At 37.4% G+C, this 7,737-nt stretch overlaps 1 pseudogene; it reads right to left on the reverse strand.

Annotated features, from left to right (window-relative positions):
• Positions 1–479, reverse strand: part of LOC124098474 (citrate synthase, mitochondrial-like) — a 33,859-nt pseudogene extending 33,380 nt beyond the window's left edge.
• Between the last annotated feature and the right edge of the window lie 7,258 nt (positions 480–7,737).

A 7,737-nucleotide genomic window follows, 5' to 3' on the forward strand; every position in this document is an offset into this window, starting at 1 on the left:
CCATCCTTCAACTTTCTATCCTCCCGTCACAGTTTCCTGAGTAGATGAGATTACCACACTCAGCTTTGCCCACTCTTTTGAGAGCAAAGATAAATGTTCCTCTGTTGGGATCTGTCCAGTTATCATCAGCCAAAATAAGCACGCTGGCAGGGGTTCTTTCCACCCTTATCCCTGGGCAAAGTTTCTGGCATTGGAAATGTGTCCTCATAAGGATCAAGAACTGATGTTTCATAGGTCAGTCCCTTTATGCTTACCCTGCCACCTTACACCATGTGCACAGTGAGTTGGCCCAGCCCTGTTGCTGCCTGAAGGTCTTAATTCTGGCCTGATCCTTAGGTATCAGGTGAGCCAATATGTCTTTCACATTTGTTTAGGAAGCACTGGCATACCAGGCACTCAGAACAAAGGCAGAATGCATTTTTGGTTTCCAAGAGCTGGGAGTCTAGAGTGAGTGAGCCATGGTGGATGACCTCTGGCATCTGGTGAAGAGGGAAGGAGGAGGAAGAACTGTGGTAGAAATGACAACCACACTAACAGGTGGATAGGGTTCTTGAAATATTTTTAAAGTTTGAAAGTATTTTTTTTCAATACAAACCAGACTATTGAGGTTAAGAGAGTCACTAATATTTTAATGTAACTTTTAAAAAAGCTTATTTCTCATGATCTGTTCAGACTCTACTTAAGGGGCTTCTTTTTTTTGAATTATGAGTTATAATCACAATTTGATCTTTATAGATTTAAAATTATCCCCCTCTCAAACTGAGCAAAATAAACACCAACATTTCATCAATAGCTGAGCTTTGCTGTTTTTGATTACAGATGCCTCCATATGATGGCATGGCAGCCATGAGATTTACTTCCCTCTCTCTCAGATCTACTCCTTTAGGAATGATAACTAACTGCTTTGCCCATTTCCATCACTGTGTTCAAACCACCGCCCTGCTTCCCCTGGACTGTTCCCATTGACTTCTCATGGCAGAATACTAAGGCAGGCTAATTTGTGGATGTCACAAGGCTTCTCTGGAGGACAGCTTTGTCTGAGGACTCAGGCCTTGTTGGAACTTCCTTAGAATAAAGCTGATGACTAAGGTCTCCCTTCTCTCCTTTCATAGGAGTCAAATCAGCATTGTCTCAGCTCTCCATTTCCTCTCATCAGTATTTGTCTCAATAAATCTCTTGAACATCTAATTCTATCTTAGCTTTTGCATCTCAGATGACTTAGTAGAATGACTCAAGAAAATAGATGGTAAGGTGATGATTTGGGACTGATCCATTAATCATCCAGTAGGTAAAAGGGATCTCAGCTTGATTATAGATGGGACATAGATTGTCCCTAGGATAAGATAATGAGTTAAATGCAGAAGATTTCATTGATGGTGACCTGGGAAAATGTTCTGGCAGAGAAGAAAGATGTAGATGTGATGTCTGAAGCATTTGAAAGCTATGGAGAGAAAAATGTCTTCAAAGACAGCAGAGTTGGATGACTACTATTAAGTTGAATTGATGCCAGTAGAGAATATTGAGAACAGTTAAAAAATTAGCTCATAGCTAACTGTGTGAGGCTTACAAAGAGTTCCCTCCTCCTCCCCCTCCCCCTCCCCTCCCCTCCCCCTCTCCTCCTCCTCCTCCTCCTCCTCCTCCTCCTCCTCCTCCTCCTCCTCCTTCTTCTTCTTCTTCTTCTTCTTCTTCTTCTTCTTCTTCTTCTTCTTTCTCCTTTCTCTCTCTCTCTCTCTCTCTCTCTCTCTCTCTCTCTCTCTCTCTCTCTGCTAGGGATGGAACTCAGGGCCTTTTGCATGCTAGCAAAACAGTCTACCACTGAGCTACACTCCCAGACACTCCTCTTCTAATCTTTAGGGCTTGCAAAAGTGTCTTATCATTCCTGTTAGGGCTAGCACTTCTATTGTGCAAGAACATGCTGAAGAGGCCTCTCCCTTACAAGGTGACATGTGCTCTTCTCAGTAGCTGCTTTCTTTTCTAGAATCATCTGATCACCAAGGTTCAGTCCCAGCATAACCTGGGTCTGTATATGCTAGGATGGATTAAGAAGAAAGGAGGCTGTATACCAGATGAGTTTCAAGAATTAGTTAGTATATACTGACAGGAGTCAGAGGAGTATTTTGAGAGTGCTTGAATAAGGGATTTGGCATTTACTTTCTTAGAACCTGAGATAGGACAAACCACCACTGTACTTGTGGTGGTTCTTTGAAATCATGAAAAAGCAATGACCAAAAAAACCCTCAGTAAAGTAGAAGTTTCAGAGTTTCCCTCAATAGGAAAGAATTTTGCAACAGGTGTCAATTGCAGTGCAAGCAACAGTGATTAGATGAAGGAATAAAGATGCTGAGGGAAGGGGAGTGGCTCTAGGATGTACCTCACAAGCATTCACTCTCCTGCCATTTCAGTGAAGTTTTCCACGGGCTCAATAGTCAGGAGCATTCTAGGACATCTTCTCCAAAGTACAAGACAAATAGGTGCATCTTGCATCATTACTAGGTAAAAGAAGTTGAACATTTGGGTAAGCCTCCTTTGGGTTTGAATGACACTTTATTCCACAGGTAAGAATATTGCTCTGGCCCATAAACTATGTGATCTAGGTAACTACCAGTTTTGAATAGATCTCAGAGCATGAAAGGGCTCTGTAACATGTACATCAGCCCTGGTATTTGATCCATGTGATCAAACAGACCCTATTGCTTTGGAAGTGTCAGTAAAGGGAAAAGATGAAGTGAGAATGAATGGAGCTTATGGCAAGTTTCAGGGAGAGAATTAGCTCCCCTAATGCAGTCCCTGCGATCCTTGAATAAGGTTATGCCAATCACTGAAGGAATAAACACCTTTCAAGAAATAGCAATTAAAGTGTCTGGTGGAAATATTCTAGACTATGGGTACAGAATTGCCCATTATGACTTGGGTTCTATGGAACTCTTCAAGTCATAAAGTTGAATAGGCCCTGTAATCCATGATCATATCTTGGTACATCCAAGATCAAGACTGAGCAGGACCAGAATCCATGAGTTCAGGGTATGGATAGGCTGCCCAAACTGCCAGCAACCCTCTGTCATCTCATATGGATAGCCATGTGGAAGTTCCCATATGATCAACTGAAGGAAGAAGGAAAATCCTGGGCTTGGTTTATGGATGGAGTAGCTCAGTATATGAGTGCCGGCTGAAAATGGGTAGGATGACCTTGAAAAACAGTACAGAGTGAGAATCTTCTCAATGGGGAGAGGATAAGCACTGCACCAGTATGGAAGTACTGCACCTGGTATGGAAGCACTGAACCACTTTGTATGGAAGAGGTGTCTTGAGATTAAAAAAAAAAAAAATCTCTAGTTCCTGGGTAGTGATTAATGACCTTCCCATCTAGTCAGGAGCCTGAAAGAAAAAGGATGGAAAGATCAAGACAAACAGGTGTGAGGTAGAGGCTTGTGGGTGGACCTATGGGAATGGGTACAAACTGTGAATATTAATATTCATCAAGGAAGAGACACTGAACAACCAAGACACTGAACAGCCAGTGGACATGACTCTTACTGCCATTGGCCATCTCAGAATTAGCATAATGGATATATGAACAGAGTAGACAGGGTAGCAGAGACAATGCATAACTAGGGGATCCACTTCACAGCAAAGGATGTAGATGGTATAGGCCTTCAAACACAAATACTACATTACCTAGAAGCCAGTCTCACAAAATGCAAAAACAATCTGTGGGTCAATAGAAAGAGTAGGAAATATAAGAAATATTTTTATAGCCACCACAAGTTCCAGTTTGCACTGTACAGATCCACATCTCCACCTAATTGACCCACTGACCCAGCCTCTGAGCTCTGAAATCTATCACTGCCTTTACACTGAGGGTGTGCTTCTTTTAGACTGCTCCTCATCAATGACTGTAAGAGGAATACCAAGTAGGCCTGTACCTGCAAGATGCTGGCCTTCTCTAAAGGGCTAGTATGGCTCAAGCACTCCCCATAGGCCTGGCTGAAACTTGCTTAGAACAGCACTTGGTCTAGAAATAACTTCTTTATTCCCTTCTTGCTTTCTTTTCTCCCTCTGTAGCTTCCTTTCTTCTTCACAGGGGCAGAACTGCATCATAGTCTGATGGCACCTCCATTAACCCCTTGTTCATTTTCCCTCTCTAGTATTTCCTTTCATAAATCACTTGCACATCTAATCCCATCTTGGCATCTGTTTCTAAGAGGACCTAGACTAACACAGGTGGCTTGAATATGTGCTGGTGGACATCTAAGATAGAATGGCAAATATGCCAATCTTGCCATGCTAAGTATAGCCAACTGGTAATGGCTGCCAGGAAAATGCTGGGTTAATACTCTAGCGCCATATCTGTTCCATTGTAATGAATGTCATTGTCTGGTGGAAAGGTCCGCCATGAGGGCAAAGGAATAGGGTCTTGGCCTTTCATTAATCACAACTGATGAAATTTCTATCAAGAAGGGTTATGGTCAGAGAGCTATTGTATGTTAAACTCTTTTTGATGATGACTGGCATCCATAATGATAGTACATGGTTAATGATAATGATGGTTAATGATTAATAATGATGGTTATGAAATAATTATGGAATTGTACAATATGATTATATAATCATATGTAATTAATAATAATATTTAATGATGAATGATAATTATGAAATGGTATTATATCATTGAGAATTCTAAAGTGATACTAAATATAAGAAAATTTGTGGCTTAATTATTTAAAAAATAGATTTCACACTGAATCATATGGAATCTAGAGAAAAAGATTGAAAGCATAAGGTTTTGTTAGTGTTTTCATCTCTGGCTTGGGGTGACTGTGCTCTGATGAGCTGAAGTGAATATTCTTCTTTCTTGGCAGGTCTACATCATGAAGCCCATCATAACAGGAGGCTAGTCATGAGTATTACTCATTTCCTTTCTGATTTTATACTTTCCAAGCAACATTCTGATGTTAATCAAGCTTTAGAAGTTGGTTTCCTACTGAAAACAGAATATGCTGACTAGTTTTCTGGTGTTTTTAGTTTTTCTAGTATTATTTTTTCTTCTACAAAGTCATCTTTAAAATTATAAAATAATACATGTTTACCATAAATAAAAATTAACAAGTATAAAATCAAAATTCTAAGTCCACTTCTTACACATAGCTTCTTTCCATAGCTTTGTTTAAGCTTTGTTTAGCTATGTGTAAGAAGCTTCTTACATATAGCTTCTTTCCATAGCTTTGTTTTTTGTTCTTAATTAATTGGTTTCTTCATTGGATATCCAGTACTCAAGATTTTTGTTTTATGATCTTGTTTTAAAAAAGAATCTCTTGTGAATTGTCCAGAATTAATTAGTAAAACTGAGTTTCTAAATACAGAAAACTGAGAGTCAACCCTTTCATTCATTCGTGAGCTAGTCTTTTGTTGCCTTTTATGATAGCCAACAGTATACTTTGCAAGAAGTATAAACATTATTTATCATTCACAGAATATAAGAGACTAGTTTAGGAGAATATGTGTAGTGCTGAGCTCACTGCATTTTATGATTTATTTAGCCCTATGAACTACTACTCACTTTTTTGTATGTGAATTGTATCACTACTTTTTTTCAAGGAGTCTTTTCACATCCACCCACACTCAAGGATAGAGTGAGAAAAATAACTTTAGTCCAAGTGTGAATCACTATGCACCCGCTTCAACAGCTTTTTAAAAAAGAACACAGGAAGACAAAATTGAAATTATATAGATGGGCTATTTTTTGTTTCTTAAGATTATTGTTATATTGGTTGTTTCAAACTCAAAGCAGCTCCTAATGAGAAAAATTAGTTCCCTAAGATGAGTAAGGTTAGTATTTCAGTTTTCATATAATTTATTTTGAAATATTTTACTCAGTAGAGAACACATGGATTTTTTTAAAATGCTTTCCTTACTAGGATTCAGGGAAATCATCTTGAACTTAAGATCCCTAAGGGAAATTATTGTTTTTAAGATCAGAAAAGACAACTTATCAAAATAACATTGATAAAATTATAAAGACAGATAATTGCATAACTTAAAAAACTTAAATCATGGTTTTATAAAGAAAGAGGGATTGAATTATTTGCATAAATGAACCAAAGTTACAGAGTGTACTCATTTAAAGCTGATGAGTTTTAAAAATAATTTCAAAAATCTGATAAAATTAATTTTTTTTTAGTTGTAGATGGACATAATACCTTTTATTGATTTATTTTTATATGGTACTGAGGATCAAACCCAGTGCCTCACACATGCCAGGCACATGGTCTACCACTGAGCCATAATCCAGCCCTGATAAAATTTTTTGAGAATAACTTTTTAGATGGCACAGTCAATATAGTGAACATTAATACAGAAATCTGGTTGATTATGGAGTTAAATTTAGACATCTTTTCCTGTAGATTAAAAAGATTTTCTCCCAAAAGCAACTCATTTACTCTCTCACACTTTCATCAAATTAGAATTTTTATTTCTATTTTATAGCACAGAAATAAAAATTCTCTAAAATATTAATAAACTTACCCACTTTATCTTTTTCATTAAAGAAAATGTGGAATTATTTTGTATTACATTTATTATTCACCAGTTTTCATAAAATGTAATGCTGTAAATGTAGTTACCAAAATATACTGTAGAAATATCTTTGTGAGAAGCTATGGTTTAGTAAATATTGCATTTGTTCAAGATGGTGTCAGGGAAGCAAGCCTACTGTTCATAGGCTTTATTCGCTAATCTTCATTTTCTGATGTTAGAAGTCAGACATGATTTAATAACATTTTGAGGCAAAATTTATGTGCCTTAAAATCTTGTTACAACAAAGAGCCATAGTAGTGTGGCAATGTCCTTTCAGTTATCAGACCCAGTGGGTTAGACTGAAAAGTTTGATCATCTTCTTTTTAAGGTCAATGATTGTTGCTTGAGGAGCTTTGATACATTTGTTTCCATTTTTTCTTTTCTTTTAAAATTTTAATGTTGCCTTCGGGTTAGTCAAGATATCAAGGTCCGAATGCAAATTTGCATACTGCCTTAATACTGAATTTATCTCTGGCTTGGGAGAAACTGCTCTTTGCCCTCATGAAGTTGTTCTTAGTTTCATGTGCCCTACTGCTGTGATTCTTAATATAGATGCTGAAGTTTAGAATCCCATAAAACCATTGCCATGACTATCTATTACACTGACTCATGAAGCCAGTTTGTTCTGGAACATTCCAAATTTATTTTTTGTCCTTATTTTCATACATGAGGAATGAAACTTACTTTATTTTAAAATTGTATCTTATTTTTTTGCTGTGCTGGGAATCAAACCAGGGCATCCTGCATTCTAGGGAGATAACTCTACTACTGAGCTACTCCCCAGCCTCCAAACTTTGTCTTTAAATATGAACCTATGTGAATGGCCTTTTCAGTGTCATCTGAGTTGAAATAAAGGTTTTGAAAGCATACTTGCTTTCATGCAAATGTTATCTTCCAGTTCAACCAGATGACAAATTATTAATAAAGCAATAAATAGACACTCTTTTGTCACATTCTCAACTTACTTAATTCCGTCTTGTAGGACTAGTTTTTATAAGTCTTACCTAAATATGATTTTAGAAGCCAGAGAAACTGGATTTAAATTCCTAAAGATACAACAGATTTGAGGGCACAAATGAAATAACAGAATAAACCCATGGTAAGATCAACATTTAGGGCCCAGTAGAACTCAAATTATTTCTGAAAAATAAGAATCCAGAATAA

Source organism: Marmota monax, unplaced genomic scaffold (genome assembly GCF_021218885.2).
Source record: "Marmota monax isolate L192 unplaced genomic scaffold, Marmota_monax_Labrador192_F-V1.1 WCK01_AAM20220418_F8-fsc00117, whole genome shotgun sequence".
Classification (NCBI taxonomy): domain Eukaryota; kingdom Metazoa; phylum Chordata; class Mammalia; order Rodentia; family Sciuridae; genus Marmota; species Marmota monax.